General features: G+C 49.1%; 1 protein-coding gene across 3 annotated transcripts in view; it reads left to right on the plus strand.

Annotated features, from left to right (window-relative positions):
* Positions 1-8140: 8140 nt before the first annotated feature.
* MAMLD1 (mastermind like domain containing 1) overlaps positions 8141-24530 on the plus strand; it is a 145326-nt gene continuing 128936 nt past the window's right edge. For all 3 annotated transcript variants that reach the window (XM_053580313.1, XM_053580314.1, XM_053580315.1), the window contains exon 1: positions 8141-8388. The gene's annotated coding sequence lies outside the window, so the exon portion shown is untranslated. The remainder of the gene's footprint in view (positions 8389-24530) is intronic.

A 24530-nucleotide genomic window follows, 5' to 3' on the forward strand; every position in this document is an offset into this window, starting at 1 on the left:
AGCCAAGAGAGAAGCCTAAAACATATCCTTCCCACAGAGCTCTCACAACCAAGCCTGCTGACACCTTGATCTCGGACACCCAGCCTCTACAACTGGGAGACAATACATTTCTGTTATTTAAGCTGTTCAGTTCGTGGTACTTTATTATGGCAGCCCTAACAAACTAGGACGGATTTTGGCATTTTAGAGGAGGGCCAGGTCAGGTGAATCGTATATGCTAGGCAAAGGAGATGGGACTTTAGCCCTGAGTGTAATCGGGAGCCATGGAAATGTTTTAAGCAAGGGAGGGTCTAGAAATGTATCCTAGTGGCTGGGAGAAGGATATACATTGGCGAAGAGAAGGTTGGAGGGAGGGAGACTAGTCAGGACATGGTCACCTAAATATATAAGAAGTAGTATTAATAGCTGATGGAGTATAGTTACTTTTCCAAGTAACACTAATTATTTATACTGTGCTAGATGATTTACATGGATTAATTAATTATTGAAACAACCTCAAGATGTGGGCACTATTATCTTCACTTTACAAACTAGGAAGCATGCTTCAAGCTGCATGATTCATAAGGGGTGGGGCTAGAATTTGAACAAGGCAGTCTGGCTCTAACACCTGCATACAATGGTATATTGGTAAATGTTTAACAAACCAGCCCTGATTTGTAGTGATTGCCCATTTCTGTGGTGTAACTACCCCCACCATGGCCAATGTCAAGCTACCAACCTGCCATCAAGAGGCTGATAAAATTTCTGAAAATGTAGCAGCTCTTTCTGGCAAGCTGATGCAAGCCAGCCAGCTGGACAGGCATCACTAGGTGCAGTGCTAGCCATTGTGCACTGTGCATAGTTCTTCTGTCCTCCCTGGTCAGCTTTATGGAAATGGAGTTAGAACTGACGGAGGCCAGTCAGTTCCAGACTGCCTAGGACACTAAAACCTTGGTTTCCACAGTGAGTAACTATGTGATCTCAGAGAAGTTGCTTAACCTCTCTAAGCCTCAGTATGCTTAGCTCTAAAATTAGTTTTTACAAGGCTTCGTTGAGCTCACAGCTGTGAAGCACAGCGCCTGGCACATAGTAGGTATGCCCTGAAGCTTTATGTGCTTTAATTGTTAATATGACCACCTAGAGGGCATTGTCTGTTTCTTGTCCAGACATCCTGGACAATGTGCCTGCCTGATGCTGGGCCCCTGCAGGTTTCCTGGTGTTAGGTCATATTAACCTTCTGAATGGTTGTGGTAATGGTGCAGCAGCAGCCTAGCTGGTTGCTAGGAAAGCCACTGGCCAGGGTTTTGTTGTTTTGTCTTTTTATTACAAAATTGCAAATGGTCTGAAGGGTCCTAGAATAGTGGATAGAGCCTCTTCCCACGTGGAGCCTGAATCATGTCTGTGATGTCAGAAAAAAATATCATTGCATGAATAGTAGTAATTAGCATGCCATCTGCATACTTTTTTCTATATAAGAGCTTTGACAATGTCTTTCAGTCCCATGTATGGGGCAAGAGGAAAGCTGGCAGTAGTCTGGATTTACATTAATTCCCTAAATTGTTTATCCATCTCTGTTTTAACGACCATTTCCCATCCTTATCTAGGCTTTGGTGGCATTACCTATTGCTTTCAGGAAGCTGTATTTGTGGTAAGAAATCTGTGGTGGGGGGAATTAACTTGAAGCCACAGTTTTCTGGTTTCATGGTGAAATCGATGCAAGCCATTCTACTACCCCTTAATTAACTGCTCGCTCTCTAATGAGGGCTTTTTTTTTTTTTTTTAAGGTTCCTGTTTTTTAAATCAGTTAAGTCGCCAGGAAATTACAATCAATATTTTAACAATTTCTCACTTGTTTCTATTGTGCTTCTTTAACATTTCCAAGAATATTAAAAATTTTTAAGACCACAGCAAAGAGAATTGAGTCAACTTGTTTTGCAGTGACTCTCTGCCCCACCATAGCACACTGTCATTTGTCCTCTGTAAGTGCCCAGATCTGGCTCCTCACCTGGCACCGACTCATATTCTTACAAGGTGTTTAAACCTACCTGCAGGACCCGAGCTCCCACCTGAGATCTTTATCTAGTCAAGTTGATTCAGCATTTGCCTCCTGTCTTTGGGAGAATTTGGGACAATTGTCAGAACAACATCCTCTTCTTTGAGGGCTGATGACCGATGGGGCAGGCAACTTGCTAGGGGTGGTCTTGTGCATGGAGGAACTTCAACACTCACTACACCCCAAGAAGGCAGGTGCTACCATGACTCCGTTTAGCAAATGAGAGCTGCGAGGCCCCAGAGGTCGCACAGCTGGGAGGGCCAGAACCTGCGTGTGCACCAGCACCTGCTGCCTCCCACATCAAGTTCCGTGTGCTTCTCCCACATGCGGCAATTTCTGTCCTCAGTCCCAGGTTCCTGTAAGGTCATGGCATCCAGTCTACTGTGGTCAGAGAACTTAGGTCCCCAGGGCCAGGGCTCCATGCAAATGAGGAGTCCACAGCCCTGGGCCGTTGCCCCAGAAGCCTGGAGCACCAGAGCCTGGGGGCTCAGTCTTTACTGATGGGCTCTGGGGAGGTGGCCTCTGCCTGTGTGAGGCGTGGCTGCAGGGGGCTGGAAGCCAAGGGAGCAGGTGGAGGTGGTGATGCCCCATGGGCACAAGAATGTCCTCTGAGCATGCATGGGGTGGGGTTGCCAGATCCCATGCTGGGCCCGGCCATATCCATCACCTCACTTCCTATCTCTGAGTCTAGATTCTGCCATCCAGAGGACACCAGAAGGCCCCCTCCCCACAGCCAAGAAATCCATCAATGGAGTCTTTTGGGAAAGACTGTGCACTAACAAACTGTGGTATATGTATACCATGGAATACTATTCAGCTATTTAAAAAAATGGAGACTTTACATCCTTCGTATTAACCTGGATGGAAGTGGAAGACATTATTCTTAGTAAAGCATCACAAGAATGGAGAAGCATGAATCCTATGTACTCAATTTTGATATGAGGACAATTAATGAAAATTAAGGTTATGGGGGGGAACAGAAAGAGGGAAGGAGGGAGGTGGGTGGGGCCTTGGTGTGTGTTACACTTTATGGGGGCAAGACATGATTGCAGGAGGGACTTTGCCTAACAATTGCAATCAATGTAACCTGGCTTATTGTACCCTCAATGAATCCCCAACAATAAAAAAAAAAAAAAAAAACAACTATGGAACAAGGAAAAGCTTAGGACAAAAGCCCGAGGAGTCTGAAAAAGCCAGCCTGGGCCAGGGATAACCAAGAGAGGGTGGGTACCCATGCTGTGATGGGACTCAGGACAGGCTTTATTGAGGAGGAGGACTTTGAGATGAGGCCCAAGGGCCAGGCAGGATTTTGACAGCAGAACCAACATGGGAAACACATGAGCAAAGGCACAGAAGCCCAGGGCTTGTGTGAAGCAACAAGAGAATAGTCTAGAAATAGAAGCTAGTGCCCACCTATGGAGGACCTTGAATTTGAGGAGTTAGGACTTAGCACCATCAGCAGCAGAAAGCCAGGCTTTAGAGCAAGGGGACAATGATGAAAATAGCAACTCTGTGTGTGGTTTCTTGTTTCCATTCTTCATGGGCCCTACCTGCACAGGTCCAGGCCAGCACAAAATTCAAGAGGCTGCCCCATTTAAGCCCCCAGCATATGTCATGTGAACTTGGAAAAACTTGGCATGTTTTCACAGGAAAATGACCATGAATAAAAGGTGGCTGGTGATTGTTTTCAAATCTATTGAGCTCTAGGTTTGGGTAAGACTAAAGGCAGAGTGCATATTGGCCTTGGCAAGGTGTCCCTGGACCCCAATAGCCCAAGCCTAGCCTTTTGTGTGGCAGCTACTTAACAGCAGGGCCAGGAGTTCCCCAAAGAGAAGGGCAGCTCCTTGAAACTCCTATGGGAGTCCTTACCTTACCTGGACCTGCACTAAATTTGGGTGGCCATGCAGCATATGAAAATGGTCCAAGCTTACTCTCTGACACTCTTGAACTGTGTTCCCCTGAACACGTGCCTCTACCTCTGTAAGCCTCCCATTTACACATCTAGAACACAAAGATGATGATTGCTTATACCTCACAGGGTATGTGGCCTCCTGATGGTAAAGCAAGTCTAGGCCTAGGTTAATGGAGAAAGATATGCTGCTAGGTCAAGACTTGGTCTTGCACTTTGAATGACAAAAGAGCCTTGGCTATCATAGGCAGTCTACTCAGTGAGGAGAAGCCTCACATGGCCTGTCTCCCATTTTTCCATTAACCTTGGGGTACCCAGGTGGCACCTGTGGCTCAGTGGGTAGGGTGCTGGCCCCATATACCGAGGGTGGTGGGTTCAAACTCGGCCTCAGCCAGCTAAAACAGCAGTGGCAACTGCAACAAAAAAATAGCCGTGGCAGGTGCCTGTAGTCCCAGCTACTCAGGAGGCTGAGGCAAGAGAATCACTTAAGCCCAAGAGTTTGAGGTTTCTGTGAGCTGTGATGCCACAGCACCCTACTGAGGGCAACAGAGTGAGACTCTGTCTCAAAACAAACAAACAAACAAAACCTTGGGGTACCCTAGATGATAACCAAAAAGGAACTTCTCTTTCCAACAGTAACCAAAGAAATTACTTTCCGTACCTCTGTGGCCACCAACATATCTGGGCCACAGTACCCCTTAGTGACATGACTTGAGGCTGGCTTCATGTTGCTAACACAAAGCTCTTTGCTGCTCTCCATCCTTCTTAACCTTCATTTACTTACACATGAACTTACTTTCACATATGATGATGATATCTATAGGCCCCTTTCTTAGTGTATATGTATAAGCCCTAGAGTTTTCCTGAAAAGTTCCAGGAAAACGGACTCTACTAACATTCATTGAACAGATGCTCCGTGCCAGGCACTGAGCACTGCCCTTTTGGGATCAGCCTGTGGAGGAGGCCAGCTAGTGGTGAGGGCTAAAGAGAAAACAAAGCAGGGAGGAGAGAGGAAGTGCCAGAGGTGGGTGTGGGGCTTTGAAATGTTACATAGGGTGGCCAGGTGACATTGGTGTCAAGACTAAAGGAAATGAGGAGCAGGGCCCCGTGGATATCTGGGGGAAGTGAATTCCAGCCCAAAGGAACAGCTAATGCAAAGGCCCTAGTAGGCAGGAATGTAGCCAGTGTGTTGGGAAGAGTCAGGAGTGCAAGAGGGGAGATGATGTCATGGAGATGGGGGAGGGGGCATTTCAGGCAGTGCACTTCAGTTGCATTCTGAGTGAACTGGGGAGCCACCACTGGGTTTGGCAAGATCAGGGAATAGACTTAGAAGGAAGGGGAGAGAGGAGGAAAGAATCAATCCAGCAGTCTGTGAGGCTGCTATGTAGGTAATGGGGGGGGGGGAACCTGCTGGCTGGCACCCCTAGGTGGCAATGGAGGAGCAGAGAAGGCTGAGCTTGTGGATTTATTTTGAAGATGAAGACAACAGAATTGTGGGGTGTGAGCAAAAGAGAATCAAGGAAGAGTCTGGGCATACAGCCTGGGCAGCTTGAAGGATGGAGCTGCCTCTGAGCCTCCTATTTCCTCATCTACAATATGAAGATGATGAAAAAAAAGGTGGGTTTGCGGAATGATCAGGAGCTCAGCGAGGTGGGGTCAGGAGGAATTTAAGTGTCATATGGTCATCCAGGTGATGGTGCCAAGCAGGCAGTTAGCCAACTCACAGACGTGTGGCTGTGATCTCACAGCCTTCTCAGGACATTCTGGGGGAAGAAGCACGACCTGTCCCAATGGGGAGGCAGAGAGCAGCTGATGTGAAGGTTGAGTGGAGGTACTGGGAACAGAGTCCCATCTTCCATCTCCTTGGCTAGGGAGTTTTGAGAGAGACAGTGGAGTTTTTTAAGTGTCCTGTCTGGGATCTGTGGTAGCCACCAACAATCCCCCAGTCAGCTTTGTTTAATGGGATTCCCTTCAAGAGACTCGAGCTCTCTCAGCTCTAGGTAGGCACTGGTAGCTCTGAGATGACTTTCCTTCCCAGAGGGGACTTGAAGGTAAGGAGTGGGATGGGTTCAGCCACCAGAGAGCAATGACCTCCTGTCTCTGGCCCTCTTCCAAAACAGACAGGGCTGGGCCCAGTCAAGGTGGATTCCTTCCCAACAGCCCTGCTGAGCTGTGCGTCCCCCCTCGCCCCATTGGACGGTGAGCCCTGGCGCCAGGGCTGAGGAGCCAGAGTCCTCAGCCACCTGAGCCTCGCGGTTGGGCCTTGGCTGCCGCTCCTCCATCAAGAAACTTCATGAAACGCCCAGCTCCGTTACGCAAACGCAGCCCACGGAGAGATTTCTCTTGGTTCTCAGAGGGGCCCCAGTGTGTGTTGAGGGCCGAGGGCGTGGGCGTAGAGGGAAGGAGGGGCTGAGTGGGCGGCGGGCCCACCCCTTTATTCGTGGCCTGCGGCTGGGCCGAGCGTGACCAGGAGTGTTGGTAACAGGTCGCTACTCTGAGGTGCAGGCAGGAGACAAGCGCTGCAGCTGTCGGAGCAGAAACGGCGTCCCCCGGGCTATGCTCAGCCCCTGAAGCCGCCGCCGCCCGGGGGAAGTCCAGGTTAGCAAACGCACCTCGGGCGGGGACCCTGGTGAAGGGCTGCAGCCAGCCGAGGGGAAGGAGAGTCGCCGGCCGAGCGCAAGGAGAGGGGAAGGAGAGTCGCCGGCCGTGGCGCCTGGGCAGAGGGCTGACAGGGCACGCTGGCCCGCCAGGCAGTTCGCAGAGAATCCATGTTCCTGCAGGAGCCGCAGGTGTCAGCTCGGGATAACTCTGCGGAGAGGGCCAGTCCAGCCCAGTTTGGGAAGGGGCTTTGCCTGGCTTGGGCCAGTGGGGTGGGAGGCTGTGGCCGGTGAGCCTGGACTCCGGGTTAAGCGCGCTGGTGGGCGACACAGACAGCGTCCGCGCTTGGTGGGTGGGGAGGAGTCGGAGGAGTGAGAAGAGAGGAGTAGGGAGGCGGGCGCTCGGCCAGAGAGGTGGCGGGGGGCAGTTCAGTAGCAGCCACCTGAGAGCCCAGGTCTAGGCTGCCGCGCCACAGCAGGTATGTTTGGCCTTCTGGGCGCCAACGGGCTGGCGGATGTGTGGGCGGGGGACCTGCGTTACCCACCCAGCAGCCACCCACTGCAGGTGAGTGCCCTCCCGGGGAGAAGAAGGAGGAGGGTTGCCCTAGCTCTGGAATCAGGCTCGGATGAAAATGGGAAGAGGGATGGAGGAATAGGGGTTGAACAGGCTACTTCATGATGAGCCTTTGGTCCCTATGAGGCTTCGGGGTTCTCTTTTCTCTGAAGCTCGCTCTCTCGCCCTCTCTCTCTCCTCCCTCCCATCCCTGCCTCTCTCTACCTCTCTATCTCTGACATATTTCTTTAGGTATCTATCTGTCAGTGTCTCTCTCGGTATTTCTCCCTCGCTCTCTGCTCTCTGCGTCTCTCCCGAGCTCCTTCCGACTCTCTTGGTCTCTGTCAGTCTTGAGCGCTCTCTCGCCCTGTCACTGGTGAGTACTGGCTTTCCCACTCTCGCTGCTTGCTCTCAGCCTGTCCCGGGGCCCATGGCTCACCAACTCGCTCTCCCCAGACGCGAGAAGTATACCTTCAGGGTGCAGGTTGCCCAAGCGTGCAGTGTCCGCCTGCGGCCCTTGGGCGAGCAGTGTCTGCTCGTGGCCGGAGGCACTCCGTAACCCTGCTGTCGCCTCTACCCGTCAGCGCACCGTCTAGGAGAGCCACCTGACGCCAAGCAAACAGGCCACCCTTCACTTGGTGCGGAGCCGCCGAGGTGAGTGCACCCAAGCCCGGTCTGCCCCTCTGATCCCGCCCCTGCTGCCCTGGTTCCAGTCGACTGGCGAATTCAGGCGGCCACAGCGAAGCCAGCCTGAGGCTGCTTTCCCCTCTGAAAAGCGGCAGGAGGGTCTGGGAGGCCCCTTGGGCTGCTGTTGTGCTTTGGATGGCCTCTGCCGCATCCTGGCCTGGAACCCCCGCGTTTCGATGCCTGGGGTCGACAGGGTCGTGGGCAGGGCAGCGTGGCTTCCCCTTTAAGGCCGGAGCCGCTCATCGGCGTGAGTGTGAGGGTGTGTGAGTGTGCGGCGTGCGTGTCTCCTCCTCCCCGAGTGACACAGCAGTGAGAAATGCCTATCAGTAACTTAAACCCCCGAAACTCCACCTTCCGGGCGCTCGGCGCGGAGCCGGGCGGTGGGAATGGAGCGAGCATATTGAGGCCGCCACTGCAGCGCCGCCAGCATGAACTTGGCCGCGAGCTGAAGCGGCCGGCGGCGGGCGGGCGCGGGGGCACCGGCCGCTAGCCAAGGAAGGATCTGCAGCCGGGCCGGGCCACTCGGCGGGCGCCTGAGGCCAGGCTGCCCGCGCCGGCGGCCGCCCGCCTTCGGACACTGTTCCCGCCGCCTCCGGAGCTCCGCAGCGCGGTAAGGCTGAGGGAGGGCGAGGGAGGTCCGACTGCTCTGAGGGCGCCGGGGTGCACTTGTAGCTCCCACTTATGGTCCCCATAGCTGAAAATCAGGGCCCCGGGGTGCTTCAAACCTGGAGACCCTAAAGTTTGTTCTGAACACACGGCCCACCTGGCGCGGCAAAAGGACGTCCCCCTCTCGGACCACTCTGGCCAGGCTGAGCGACGCTCACAACGCCAAGGGCCTTGGCCTGTGCTTGCTCCTTGGCGCCCATCGGGTATCTGAAATCCGGCGGGGACAGCCACGTACCGGAGAGGGAAGGTAGAGGGTCGCAAGCCGCGTTGGGCTACGAGAAGGCTCCCACTCGGTCCCAGAGCCCCTCGGCAGCTTGCAGTGGGGTGCCACCGGCGACATTGCCTTTGCAGGTCGGCAGTCGGCGCTGGGTGAAGGATTCCCCCCACCCCAACCTTGTTTGCCGCCTCCGAACCGGAGTGTGGAAGTGCGTGAGCCAAGCCCGCTCTCCTGCGCTCCCTCCTCCGCCAACTCCTCGGGAGAGCAGCCTTGAGCGGAGCTGGGGCTTGAGGTAGCCCGGACTGGGCTCCTACCCCGCGCTCCTAATGCTCCCGCGCCAGATTCTGCGCTCTGGGTTCCTGGGCATCGGTGTGGCAGCAGAGCCGGGAGCCCGGCGCCGGCGAGGGCGGGCGGGAAGCCCCCCGGAGCGCCGCCAAATACTTTTCTCGGCCAGTTGGCTTGGCCAGGTTCCGTCCCGATGCAGTGTGTCCGAAGCCTCCTGGAAAGCTGGCGATGCCGTCTGATTCTGATCTGTGATTAAATTCGGACTGAGCACACATTAATAGGATTAGACTGCCAGAAAACTCGGCCCTGAAGCCGTCGGAACCTGGGCAAACAGACGCGCCTCGGGCTGGAGCATTCACTCCCGCCACGCTCCTGCAGCTGGGTGCGGCTGAGCTGGACACCCCGAGTGTGCGTGTGTGTGAGCGGGCGGGAGCACAGGGTGGCTAGTGGACGTGGGGAGAAGGGATTCCCCTTGCTGGGTGGCTTGCCCTTGTTGTTTGGCCCAGAAGGAACCCCGGGGAGGAGGGGGGGCGGAACCTAACGCAAACGTGTTGTTTGCGGGTAGCAGACCCAGGCCGGCTCCCGGACTTTGTCTGCGAGCCGAGCTTACGAGAGGCGGCTGTGCTGGAACAAAGACGCAAAGTCTTTCCCAGCCTGAGCAATTTCGAAAGAGTTGGCTAGGGAAAGAGCCTGGGTCTCCTGGGGGAGACCCTCGCAGGAATCACGCCATCCCCATCAGCCCCAGCCTACTAGCTGGGGCATCATGTTCCCTGGCTATGGTGAACCCGCCCGCAGCATCACAGCCGCGCGGCCCAGCTCTTGGCAGGCGTGGGCCGCCTCCAGGGTGCCCACCGGCCGGGCGGGGTCTACAGCGTACCCGCCGGGGCTTCCCGGCCGCTACCGCAGCTCCGGGCCCCTGGAGGCCGCGCAGCTTCTTTCCTTTCCTCCCTCCCACCTCTTCTTGTCTTTATAGATTCCCCCTCCTTCCCACCCCCGCCGCCGCCGCCGCCAACAATCCGCTTTATAAAAAGCCCCTTTGTTTCCCAGGAGGCTGGAGAGAGGGAAGGGGAAAGGGACGCAGAGGCAGGGGGCGGGGGTGGCTGCCTCCAAGTGGCTTGGAGCCGCTTGGGACCGAAGGCAAGTGTAGGCGATGGGGGAAGGGGCCGTGCTTCGAGGACCCTTCACGGGAATCCTGCAAGGTGCGGGGTACCCTAGTCGCCGACCCCAGCTGTGCGCCCAGCGGGCCATGGTGGACTCCCTAAATCCCGGCGGCCCAGATGGCCGCACTCACTGCACCGAGAGCGAGCTGGCGGGTGCAGAGGCCGGAGGAGGCAAACGCTCAGCCGGATGAGCAGACGCGACTAAAACTGATGTGCCTGCAGGGCTCGGGCATAGGGGGCGCCCTTTCCTCGGTTTCGCTTTGCGGCGGGCGCCCGTCGCAGCCTGGGTTCAGTGTGGCTGTCGCACCCGCCGGTGGGTGAGACCACGCAGCTACTCTGAGGCTTTAGCCGCCCGGTGTCTGGCTGCACTGGTAAAGCCTTCCGGCACCCTCCTGTCACACCCCCTCACTACCCTCTACACACACTGAGGGCCTCAAACTCTCCGCTTGTGCACTTTGTTTGGAGGCGCAGAGATAGCCGCCACCTCCAGGATTCGTGCAGCTTGGGCGGGCAGTGAGGACAAGCGAGCTTCTCTGGCCGATGCGCCGGCCTGCTGCCGCTATACCCACCCAGACTCTGGCGCCTAGGGGTGTTCAACACGCTTAGGCTGCTGGCTTTGCTTGAAGACTTAGTGGGTCCCGGTCCCTTGCACCTGTCCCTCTCCAAAACTTATGGGAAGTGGGCTTGCACTGAGAAATGTTAAATATAATGTTAGAAGTAACTTTGGCCAGTCTGTTGACCTGCATCGTTCCTGTCCCCCAGAGTGGTCAGCCTCTCTCGTGAAGTTTATTCGGAGACGGAACACTGGTAATTAGAAAAAGTGACAAATGAGGAGAAGTGGGCGGGGCCCAAACTCAGGCTAGTTGGTCTCCGGAGCGAGTTGGATTCCACCCGATCTCTCGCCGCCTACACCCCTCCTATTGCAATTTAATCTGATGTGTACGTTTTATTTGTGCCTTTTTGCATCTTTTTACATCTTTCTCCTTCTGGACTCCCTTCCCATCTCTGGAGGTTGTTAATGAGTGCTGGTCAAACATTTTTTCTCTGGTCTTTGGAGAAGGTAAAGCATTAATACCTCCCCCCACCCACCCCCACACACCCAACTGCATCTAAAACCACAAGAAAGTAATCAAAGGGTAAACTACTGGTTCTACCTTATCCCCCCCCCCTTTGTGCTTCTCTTCTGGAGCAAGATCATTGGAAAATCAAGCTGCTGATGTGCGAGATGGAACATATGGTGCCTCCATAAGAGAGAAGCTGAAATGGCCTTGAACCTGCCGGACAGACCAGCTGTTTGCTGCCAGCCAGAGCAGCTAATCAGCTTCTTTCCCTTAAAGTAACAGCCCTCTTTTCTCTTGATGACCAGTTTGCATGTTAAATAGGATATTCTCCAGAGGGAAAGAGTGATGGCCCCTATATTGTTTTGTGCTTTGGTGGTTCTCCAATGCCTGTTCCCTGCTCTGGAGCCCCTCCTTGCCCTTTCTGGGTGCCTGCCTCCAGTGTTTGAGTGTTTCCTTCAATACTGATGCCAGAATGCTGCTCAAAGTGGAATTTGGGAAAAGGGAGGCAGGAAAATCAATCGAAAGAAAGAAATGGGGCTGAGAGATTTCCAGATGACTGGGAGGAAATCTCTCCGTTGTGTTCCTGCTGGCTTTGGAAAAACTAGCAGCCCTCCCCCTTTAAAAATATCACAAAGAGCTGAAGCTCTTCCTTACAAGATCTCCTTAAAAATCATCCTCTTCCGGCCATTTTCAGTTTTCCTTCAGTACAATGTGTTTAAGTGGGGAAGACAGTTTGGCGTTGGAAAAAGAAAGCCTTTAGGAGATACAAGGAAATTCCATGTTAGGAAATCATTAGCAAAGGGTGACTTTGTCTGTTTTCCTGCCACTGACGCTGACAGTGACACAGATGTGTGGGTTGAAACAGGAACGTCACTGAATTTTTTAACTCAACTAGGAAATAGCCTGTTGCTGGGGTGGGGGTGGGGCTACACATTCACTTCAGCTTAAGGTAGATTTACTGTTATCAACTCTTTTCACTAAGAAAAGGGATTTTTTAAACTTGACCAGCATGTTTAATACCTTTTTTTCCCTTTTAAATTGATCACCTAAAGTCTTAACATGCACCTGTTAATGGACCATCCCTAGGGAACTCAATTACTACTTGGAATTATGAAATGAGAAGAAACTGATCTTAGACAAGTGGTTCTTCTGAAAATACTCAGAATACTTGTCATAAAGGGACTTCACATAAGCAGCCAATGCTTTTTATAAAGATTCTGTTTTTTTCTGCAACAGTGCATTGCACAGATCATTAGCCTAGGAGCTGGGAAAGTTGTGTTCTAAAAGGCTCTCCCCATTAATTGGCACAGTGATCTTGGGCAAGTCCATCCTCCCTTCTTGCCTCCCACTATGACCTCTGAGTCTGAGTCCCTTCCAGCTCTAAAATACTATGATTTGTGAACCAAATAGTCATTTTCTGGGGAAGTGAAACACCAAATTTCACCTTGTCATTGGGAAAAACGGCTAGATAAATAATGAAATGGGGTCCGAAGGGCAGGGATAAGAGAGAGGAGTAAGAAATGGCAGAAGGCCAATCAAAACATTGTAAAAGGGGGAAGTGTTCCCTCTCTTGTGTCTTTTACAAGTGTGCACTTCTAACCCAGAATCATAGACAGTGGAGGTCGGGAGGTAGCCCAGAGAGGAACTCTTCTCCAGCCCTCCTACTGCACCAGTGATCTGAGGACCTATTGATGGCAGGCCTCTTAATCAGTGGTTTGGTGTACAAATAACAGGATCTAAACTCTTTGAAGTTAGACTGACGTATTTCACAAAAACTCATGTAATGTAGAGCATATTTGCTGCTTTCTAGTTATTTAGCAAAGGTTTCAAGGACAAAAAGGCCCTCCATCTACACACGTGTGCACCAGCGGGGTGTGGATTCTAAACTCACTCTTGAACCTCTTCTTTTCTTTCTAGTCCAGCTGGGTGTTTTTAAAAAATCAGATTTCTAACTTTGAGGCTGCAGCAGCCATGTAAGAATCTGCCACTGTCCTGCTTGATGTTAGTATTGATTTTTTAAACGGGTGGGGGTGAACGTTATGAAGAAGGACCTTTTATCCTCTGAGCTCTTTGGCAATTATCTTGCTGCCATAAGTGTTGATACACATATAATGGATGTAACTAAAAAATCTCCTTATCCAAGCAGAAAAGGCTGAGTGTTTGTTGGAGCAGATAGAATGCTGAGAGTGTGAATAGACCAACCCAGATGTCCCTGGGGAGGGAGATAAATGATGGAGGAACCAGAGCTGGTTACTATGGATCAGCACAATAAACCAATTCCCATCATACACCTCTCACAACGCCACGAGGAGTAACCTAGGCAGCACCAGTCAACTGTACGGCAGGAGAGAGGCATTGCAAAGCTTGGTTGCAACTGCTCTGATTTTTTAGGCATTAAGTTTTTAAACATCTTCAGGACTTTGAGGCGAGAAACTTTGGAAATCAGAAAGAATCTGATGGGATTTGTTGCAAATGCTTATTTCTTGTTATTTTTGTTGTGTCGTTGTTGTTTAGTCTATAACGGTATCAAAGGAAAATGAAAAGGCCTCATGGAGCTGTCCCAAGCTGTCCCAGCAGTTGGGGGAGGGGGTTCCCCATGGAGGTGAGATGTTTACATGCCAGATTGTAGAAAGTTGTCAGGGTGGGGTCCTGCTCCCAAATTACCAGCCCAGGGCTGCTGAAGCCCCAGGAAAGTTTTCTCCAAGGGGGGAGGGGCTGGACACAAATGACCTGGGTTCTCTCCTCCCCTCCTCCCCTCTGCCTCCCCACTCCAGTTGCTTTCTTTTTTTCTCCTCTTTCACAAAGCATTCCTGGTTTCCTCTGAGCCTCAAGTTTCCTCCTAAAATTTCATTTCACCATAATTTACAAAGCAATCAGATATGAAACAGTCTGATGAGATTCTCCCAGGGGAAGAGATAGCAAGGGGCATCCCTAGCTGTAGGCACTGAGCTCCACAGAGAAAGGCTGGCAGAGACAGGCCCTAAAGGAGGGCACACAAGAAGGAAAAGGCTCCTTGCAAAGTCTGTAAGAACTTTTCTTTGCCCAGATAGGCTCTCTTGGGCCTCTCTGGGACATCAGCTTCAAACTCCTCCATCCCTTCCTTGGTCTTTCCATCCCCAGAGAAGGCACCCACCCAGGGCAACCAAGTGCTGTCCTGGCTGCCCTCTGACCCCAGGACAGCCAATGCCCCTTTCTGCACAGCTCAGTTAGAGCCTCCTAGGCCCTCATTTTCTTGGCAGCTGCCTTGCCCTCTCCGTGTACCCTGCTGCTTGCTTTGCCCAGTAAATAACATTTAGTGGGGTTTGGGAAATGCCATTTTCTTAAGGCAGAGAGGCCCGGAGAAGGATGGGGTAGACTAGGGGATTTCATCTGGTTGGAAGGGGACCTGACTAGCTGGCCATGTGTTTTCCCCTTTCTTCCACCTATGGGAGTACTTGGATACTAGGCCACAGGGACACATTTCTGCTGATTCTTTAAGAGATGACTGGAGGCCACAGGGTCTGAGCTAATGAATGAGTGAATGACATCTGGGTCAAAAAGGCCTGGTGGCCCTGGCTCATGCCTTTCACCTTTGGAGGAGATATATGGGCCTTCAGGGACTAAAGGCAAGATAAAAACAAAGTCAAATCATCCTGAATGCTTTGGGGAATCCCAAATCTTCTGTCCAGTTGTCCTAGCCTCACCCCCATCCATGAGTCATATTTTGCCGGAGTTTGTACCTGAAACCCCATCCTCAGCCTCTTTAAGGCACATGCTGTCACAGAGGGGAGGGAGAGGAGGAAGTGGCTGCACTACCTGGTTGAGCTCCGCTCCTGTACACTTCACCTGTAAACTTGTATGCTGAGAGATGGAGAATTTTAGACTTGGAAGAATAAATCTCCATGATTGTACAGAAGAGGAAACTGAGGCCCAGATAAGTGCCTGACTTCCTTGAGTGCCCATAGTAAAGTGATCCCAGAGTAAACAGAACCCTGTCTCCAATTCTCAGTCAAGTGCAGAACACCCATTTTGCACCCACACGTGAGCACACAGGCTTTCCTTCGGAGGCAGCGCAAACATGGTGAGAGGCACCGCAGCCCATGAGGAGGAACATTTGTAACTGGTGTAATATAATCTGCCTGATGTCAATGTGTACTTGGCTCAGCACCATTTAGGAGAGCAGAGGGGCATATTGGAATCTGAACTCAAATTCTGAAAGTGGCTGGAGAATGGATTGGAAGGGAGTGTGTCTCCTCTTGTATTGAAGTTGTTGCTGGAGAGTGGGGCGGCCAGCCCCATGGATGGCTTGACTGGGGAGGGGGGGCTCCATTGGCAGTGGTGGCAGGTGGTTTGGGTTTTGTTCTTAATGAGATCTCAGTGTTAATATCTGCCTCTGGAAGTTCCAGTGCCGACCTTGGAATTTTAAGTGGGACAGTAGTTTTGGTGCAGTTGCCAACGTCACATGCTTGGCGTGTCTAATTCTGAAAGACTGGCATGCATTATGCTAGGCTTGGGGAGGAGGGCACAGCGTTTCTAAGCTGCTTGTCTGTCAAGGATTAATTTAACCTCTAATTACTACATTTTCTTCGCAGTTTGCTGCACGAACATGTTGTAACAAAGCTCAAAGAAGTATGCCATTTTATTTCCCTGCCACTCTAAAATTAATTTCCGGGATATAGAGTCAAATCTGACACACTTGGTTTTAAAATAATTGTGCTGACATTCGAATTAAAGTGAACAATCCAGTTGGTTCTAGTGATCCCCCGGCTATGGGGTAAAGACCATTCTCATGGTCTTTGCCATCACAGCCTACAAAATGAGCCCTGAAAGTATCAAGGAGCATCACTGCACTAATCCCACTGGGGCAAACCAGTGCAGCTGGACACTGCCCAGCACATGGCCTGGGTGTTACCTTTGGAGCAAAGCTGATGCCCTGCACAGCAGACCAGCCGGGGAGTCCTTCCCTGCCTGTTAAGACCTATAGCAAGCCGGGCGTTGTGGCGGGCGCCTGTAGTCCCAGCTACTCGGGAGGCTGAGGCAAGTGAATCGCTTAAGCCCAGGAGTTGGAGGTTGCTGTGAGCTGTGTGAGGCCACGGCACTCTACCGAGGGCCATAAAGTGAGACTCCGTCTCTACAAAAAAAAAAAAAAAAAGACCTATAGCAAAGGGTGAGGCCATTATCATACTGGGGCCTCCCAAGAGGCTGGTCCCGATTCCCAACCTGTTCTGAGTGGCTGCAACAGTGAAATCTCAAGATTCTCTCCTCCTCTTCATAGCCCCGAGAATAAGGGCTCCTTGATGGTCCTACAAATTCCTTTTACCCCCATTTTCCCAAATAGCAGCAGTGGACCCCCAGAGTAGCAGGCTGATTCACTACCCTGGGTGGTTGGGAAGTCTGCTTTCTCAGATCCAGGGTGGGGATCCTTAGCAATCACATTAATTTCCTATTTTGAGTCCATAAAACCTGATTTATGGGGTGTGAGAGGTGGCCAGGTGAGCCAGTCGTCACCTCCTTGCCCAGCAGTGATAAAGAGCAGCCTCAGGCCTCACACACTCCCCTATCTTGGGAGGAGAATTTTGCCTTTTCCAGAACATTTCATCTCAGGAGGTGAGAACTTAAAGCTGACATTGTCTCTAGTATCCTCACAACATCCTTTCTGGAAGGTGGTACCTACATAGGAAGGGCTGGGTCTAAAGCCCTGTTCCTCGTGTGGCTGGGGACAGGCTGTCTGGACTTTTCAGCCATGCCTGTGGTTTGGTCCTTGGCCAAATCCTGAGCAAACCAGTTTGGGTTCAGTCTCCTTACCTTCCCCTTGCTGGATCTTTGATGGCCTGTATCCTGCTCTTCTCCATCCCCTCCCCATTACCTGAAAAAGTACTGTCATCAGCCCTCTGTGCCTTAGCGGGACTCCCGTCCTTGGGAGAATTTGGAGCCTCTAACTTGAATTATGGGATGCAAGAGCTGCCATGCCTTGAAGAGAATCTGCCCTTTAAGGCACAGGTAGGGAGGTGTTCAGGGCTTAGGAAGGCCCTCTTACGGCCCGCCCCCCACCCCAAATGCTGCCATACTGGATATAAAGCTGCTCCTGTTCATAAGTTACAGAATGGCCAAGACTACAAGACTGCCAAGGCTCTTCTGAGATTGCCCCTGGGGATACCAACTCCAACTGGACTTTTGAACCTCAAATTATACAAAAATGATTCCTGACTCTCTGGAGGCTCTTCCCTTCTTTAAGAATCTGATGAAGGCTCTGGGTCTTCTTACACCACCACAAAGTAATATGCAATGTTGCATCTAATTTAAGGGGCCCTATAGATCCTTTGGTGTTGCAGGAAAATGGGAAATTAAAAAAGACAAACATTTACACCAACAATATAGAGGAAGAAACCTTTAATTGCTAGTGAAAACTCAACGTGCCTCAAGGTGTGAAATGCTGAGTTCCAGGGAACACTTTTTTTTTTCAAACTCTATACCTTTTTGTTTTTTCTTCAGTTCACTATTAATTACACAGTTATGGCTACAGATCTTAGAAACCAGGGTATTGTTATTCGTTACAGAGTTTCTTTTGTTTTTCAAGGTTATTTGAGCTCAGTGTAAAGTTTGTTCTTATCTTTGGAGGAGGAGTTCTGTAGATGCCTGCTGCATTCTCAGGATCACTAAGAAGTATAAGATTTATTACTCCTTCCTCATTGGAAGCCTATTCTTGGTTCCTTAAGGATCCTTTGACACAAGTTGAGAATGCCTCAATATAGCACCCTGGCCATGCCAGATTGGATGGTCATCTCTGCTCACACATGGGCACAGAAACATCATGATGTGGTGGGAAGAGCACAAGCTTGGTCTGGGCTGGGAGACTGACCAACTATGAAATTTTAAGCAAGTCTCTGCCCAAGCCACAGTGCTCTTAGTTGTCAGGGATATCAGAATGCCGTTACCACCCAGTTTACAGTATTGTGGGAGGTCCAGAAGAGATGATGTTGGTGAGATGGTCTTGTAAATACCAGGCTCAAGGATGCCACTGGTCACTTTTTATTTTGACTTCCCATTTGACCTGAGAAATTTAACAGAAGCAAGCCAGGTTTTTTATTTTTATTTTTTTGACATGGAAAGTCCTTTTGTCTCTTCCTTTGACATTGTATAAATGACACCCAGGCAAACTAGTATGAAAGTCTCTGACTTGGGAGGGACTTCAAAGACCATGCAGTGTGTCCCAGATCTAGGCAGTTCCAGGGTATCCTGATTGCCTGGCTTTCAGTGGCTCTGGAGTGGGGTCCTTATAAAAATTGGAAGGTGGACTTGCCCCAGGATCTGTATAGGGCACTGTCCTGAAGGAGGAGGGGTTGTCTGTTTTTGGAGAGAAGCCTCAGGAGAAGTCTGTAGAAACTCAGGAGTTCTTCTCAGGAGGGAAAGGCTGGCTGGACTGAATTCAAACAGCCCTCCGCCACCTCCCACTCCCAACCCTGAAGTGTAGAAGACTCCCCATGGTGAGGCCAGCAGGGCTCATATATCATAGATGGGGAAACTGAAGCACAGAGAGGAACTGGTACTGGCCCAAGGTCACATGACAGTCATGAAAAGGTGTCCTTGGCCCTTGTTGGTGTGTACACACTCCAACCTCTGTCTAGCTCTTCCCAATAATGTTTTTTCACTTCTCTTAAAAACACAAACCTGTTATCATATTAACCAGCCCCTAATGAACGCTGATGTCTTCAAAGACTGCCCTAGAAAGTAAATAGCAGGTTTAGAAAGCCCTTTGAACCCTCAGAGGAAGATCACGGCCTTGCTGAGCCTGTTGCTATGCAGTTCCAGAGACAAGGCAGCCACGCGTTTGTAGAGCTGTTTAGTCCCTTCCCCCTCCCCCACGTGAATTTTAGGAACCTTTTTGGAAAGGAATGTGTTGCTAGGAGCTTGGGCGTGCTCTCTCCTTTATGAAGAGAGGAGCACTGTTTTGCTTTGAATTGGCTTGGAGGCAGATTGAGGTGTCCCCCTAGCCATTCTTTCTTTTGTTAAACCAACCTGATTTGCCAGGGGTAGTTAAGTGGAGATCATGTTGAAAATGAGTGCTTAGGACAGGGTGGCTATGCAGAGTGGCTTCAATTCTCATCCTTGGCCTAAGCATCTAGCCCTGAATTTCATTATTAATCTGGAAGGGGCGGACTCTGCAAGTCACTTGAAAGCAGATGCCACTCAGCAATTTTAGGCACCATCACATAATCAAGCAAAATGATAGTAGTTTGTAAATGGGAGAGTTTGGTGTTTGGCATCTGTGCTTTGGAAGATTCACTGTTTGAGATCAGCTTTCTGAGCTTGGGGTACAGGGTGGTCCTTGGTGGGACAGTGGGAAGAATATCCACCTGGGGGCTGGCAGCGTGTGCGCTAGGTCCAACTCTGATACCAACTAGCACTCTGGGCAAGTCGCTTCCCTTTTCTGGGCCTCAGTTTCCCAATCTGTACAAGGAAGGAATGGATTTGGGGAATATGAAGGATCTGATATTCCACGATTCTCTAGTAGCAAGTTAAAGTCTAAGTTACCTAAAATATTTGAAAAGGATAAGTATATTTGAAAAGGACTGATTTGTCCTTTTTGAAATTATCAGACTTGAAAGCATGGAGGTTTTATTTTTGTTTGGGCAGGTGGGCAACTGTTGTTATATAAATGATAACAATTCTAGAACTTTTGGCCAAAGACTAAGGGTTATGTATTTATCTAGGACCAAAGGATAGAAAAAAAATGGAAATTCTCTTAGAATCTTTTCATTTTACACATGAGAATGCTGTGGCCTGAGGAAAAAAACTAGACTTACTCAGGCTTCCCTAGCAAGCTGCCAGGAGTTGGGCTGGTCCAGGCCCCAGGAGGCCCAGCTTGCAGCCTGCTCCTTGCACCACCCATACTTCCTAGGCCCTAGCAGAAGAAGCATCCAGGCCCCAGCATTGTACGGACCTGCAGTCAGCAGAACATACAACTGGGTGGTTTTGATTTCTAGCTATCAAATAGAGCTTATCAGAAAGGAATTTTTGTCCCCCAGCCCTGCTCTCAACATCCAAGGGTTGTTCTCTGCTAACAGTAAATATTTAATTTTGTTGGTCTTATACCAATACCCAATTTTAAAAAAAACAGATTTTTTTGAATAATGGGGGGGTGGTCCTTATGGGCCTGTTATTTGAAATTATTTTCTTTTAAACAGATGGGCTGTTTTAGGTTTAACTTCATATTTGTTCATTTTCATTATGGAAAAGAAAAAATAAACCCACCCCACCCTTATTTTTGTAATGAGTAACAATTTCTCTTGTCTAAAAGAAGCTTTTAGTTTCTCAGCTGGTTGCACTGAGAGCACTCAGCATTATTTTGGTTCTTTAATCACATAAATGTGTTAGTGACCTATAGTTCATGGGACGCTTACAAAATGCACCCAGCTCATCCTTGTGGTTCCAGCCCAGCTACCTCTTATCTCGTGCCCAGCCACCCTCTCCTCTGTCCTAAAACTGGACCATATGGGGAGACAGAGACAGGGAGACGATGGTCTGGAAGGGAGACAGCCTGGGTGCCAAGCTCAGCTCTATTGCCTCACTGTGAGATCTTGAGCAGACCCTGCCCGTCTTTGGGCCGCATGGTTCCCATTGCTACAAAGAGGGGGCTGGCCTTAAGGGGCTCTCTGGGGTTTTCTCTTATTTGTTGGATTGTTATATTTGCAAGATATGACTTGACCAGTGGGGTATGTGACCTTTAAATCCTTTCTAGAGGCAGTGTTCAGTGGTGTCTCTGACAAAGGTAGGTAGACATATAGACCAAGAAAAATGAAATAGACGAACACTTTTAGCACGTGTGCTTCTCTGCCCACATGTCCTGATGGCTGCCACCTTTTGCAAAAAATGTGTATTTCCTCCCCTCACTTATATTTGCTAAGAGCTTTGGCTTTGAAATCAAGGCAAGAAGGAAGGTGGACAAAGAGGGAGTTGCCCGTGACCCTTCTCTATGGGAAGGAACCCTCTAAAACAGGGAAGGGATGGACAATGGGAAAGGGGTCAGGATGAAACTGGAGCCAGACATAATCCAAAACCGGGACTTGGGTAATGGTCAGTTCAGGAGTTGGTCAAAAGTTATTTTGAAAAATAGATTCCACAAAGAATTTATGGGTGTCCACTATGTGCCAGTTGTTGGGGGGCCTAACACAACAACACAGGAACCCCCTCCCCTCTTCCTCCTCTCCTCCTAAAACAAAGACACAAAGGATCTGACTATCCCACCCCCTGAAAAATTTGGGCCAAAAGACCCTAACCTGACAGGCAAGCTGTGGAATTTTCCCCTCCCCTTCCCATGGCCCCACATAAAAGTGGTCTCTAACTGCCCCTGGGAGCAGACATCACCTTTGCACTATCCAGGCCAGGTGTCTCGTATCCCCTTTTAATAAACCTGGGCTGAACATCTCCTCCGTGGCCTTGTCTCTGGGTGCCATCATTTACGCTTTCACCAGGCCCTATTGGAGAATGGGTGGATGGTTGAGTGGATAAAAGGAAGGGCAAGTAGATGCCTGAGTTAGGGTGTGACTGCTAAATACTCAAAGTGGGAAAATCTTGTGCACATTGATGATGTGTCAGGCATATAAAAGTGAGCAAAACAGAGAAGAAACCCTCACAAAAGGTTGTCTAGTGAGGGACATCAATAATAGACAAGTGGAATAGGTAAAACATATAGTATGTCTGAGGTGACAAGTGTCTTGAAGCAAAATAAATCAAGGAAGGGACTTGGGGAGTGCCAGGGTGAAGGGAGTACTATTAAATAGGACGGACAGCAAAGACTTCGCCAACAAGGTAAGATTTGAGCAAAAACTTGGAAAGCCATTTATCAGCTAGGCTGTAGCCTCTTACAAACTCACCCATCAACTCTGAGCATTTTCTGTCCATTAAAAATAGAAAGTGAGCCACAAATATGAGGCACATGTGTCATTTTAATTTTATAGTGGCCACATTTAAAAAGAAGCAGATGAAACTGATTGAATAATATACTTTAACCCAACATACCTAAAATATTTCAATGTGTAATTAACAAAAATTAATGTTTGATACCTCATGTGTATTTTACTTTAGAGCACATCACAGTTTGGACAAGCCACATTTCAAGAGCTCAATAGCCACATGTAGCTAGTAGCTACCATATTGGACAGCATATTAAGTAGACTTCTCACGTTAAATGTTGTAATTTTAGTATGCTCCTGATAAACTCTACTTTATAGGGTGTTTTTGCTTGAGTGAGCTGATTTGTTAAAAATAAATAATGATGCATCATTCATTTGCATAATTTCTTTCCCCATGGGTATTTAGTAGCTCTTACATCTGAACTCTCATGTATATGCCCGTCTGTCCATACATTCAACCATACATCCACCTGCCAAAGTGTCCACCTGAAAGAAGTTGTCCAGTTCTCAGCTTTTCTTCTTTGTGGGCTGGGTTCTGAGCGTGGATCTAGAGGGAGTTCAATGGACCAGCTGCTGTCTGTCACTCTGAGCCGAGATTTGAGAAGCATTAGCATTGGGTCCTTTGTCAAACTTGAAGTTTATCAAAATAAAAGAAATCATTTCTTGAATGCCTGTATGTGCTTGGAGGTTCAGAAATCTACACATCCACTGTGAGCATTTCCTGAGGGTCGACCCCTCCGGCTTTTACTCTCTGTTGTCTATACTTTTCTCCCTAGAAAGTTAATCACTTCTATTATGTCACTTCACATAAATTTTGACTGTCAGAATAGTTGCAAAAATAATACTAATAATGTCTGAATACCTTTCACTTCAACTCCCCAAATGTTACCATTTTACTACATTCTCTACATCCCCCTACAACCACCACACACACACACAATATTTTTTTTTTTTATTGTTGGGGATTCATTGAGGGTACAATAAGCCAGGTTACACTGATTGCAATTGTTAGGTAAAGTCCCTCTTGCAATCATGTCTTGCCCCCATAAAATGTGACACACACCAAGGCCCCACCTTCCTCCCTCCATCCCTCTTTCTGCTTCCCCTCCATAACCTTAATTGTCATTAATTGTCCTCATATCAAAATTGAGTACATAGGATTCATGCTTCTCCATTCTTGTGAAGCTTTACTAAGAAAAATGTCTTCACTTCCATCCAGGTTAACACGAAAGATGTAAAGTCTCCATTTTTTTTAATGGCTGAATAGTATTCCATGGTATACATATACTACAGCTTGTTAATCCATTCCTGGGTTGGTGGGCATTTAGGCTGTTTCCACATTTTGGCGTTTGTAAATTGAGCTGCAATAAACAATCTAGTACAAGTGTCCCTATGATAAAAGGATTTTTTTCCTTCTGGGTAGATGCCCAGTAATGGGATTGCAGGATCAAATGGGAGGTCTAGCTTGAGTGCTTTGAGGTTTCTCTATACTTCCTTCCAGAAAGGTTGTACTAGTTTGCAGTCCCACCAGCAGTGTAAAAGTGTTCCCTTCACTCCACATCCACGCCAGCATCTGCAGTTTTGAGATTTTGTGATGTGGGCCATTCTCACTGGGGTTAGATGATATCTCAGGGTTGTTTTCATTTGCATTTCTCTAATATATAGAGATGATGAACATTTTTTTCATGTGTTTGTTAGCCATTCATCTGTCATCTTTAGAGAAGGTTCTATTCATATCTCTTGCCCATTGATATATGGAATTATTGGCTTTTTTCATGTGGATTAATTTGAGTTCGCTATAGATCCTAGTTATCAAGCTTTTGTCTGATCGAAAATATGCAAATATCCTTTCCCATTGTGTAGGTTGTCTCTTTGCTTTGGTTGTTGTCTCCTTAGCTGTACAGGAGCTTTTCAGTTTAATGAAGTCCCATTTGTTTATTTTTGTTGTTGTCGCAATTGCCATGGCAGTCTTCTTCATGAAGTCTTTCCCAAGGCCAATATCTTCCAGTGTTTTTCCTATGCTTTCTTTGAGGAATTTTATTGTTTCCTGCCTTAAATTTAAGTCCTTTATCCATCTTGAATCAATTTTTGTGAGTGGGGAAAGGTGTGGGTCCAGTTTCAGTCTTTTACATGTAGACATTCAGTTCTCCCAACACCATTTATTGAATAGGGAGTCTTTCCCCCAAGGTATGTTCTTGTTTGGTTTATCGAACCAAGATAAACTAAGATGTTAGTTTCATTTCTTGGTTTTCAATTCGATTCCAAGTGTCTATGTCTCTGTTTTTGTGCCAGTTTTTGTACCATGCTGTCTTGACCACTATGGCTTTGTAGTACAGACTAAAATCTGGTATGCTGATGCCCCCAGCTTTATTTTTGTTACTAAGAACTGCCTTAGCTATACGGGGTTTTTTCCAGTTCCATACAAAACGCAGAATCATTTTTTCCAAATCTTGAAAGTACGATGTTGATAT

Source organism: Nycticebus coucang, chromosome X (genome assembly GCF_027406575.1).
Source record: "Nycticebus coucang isolate mNycCou1 chromosome X, mNycCou1.pri, whole genome shotgun sequence".
NCBI lineage: Eukaryota > Metazoa > Chordata > Mammalia > Primates > Lorisidae > Nycticebus > Nycticebus coucang.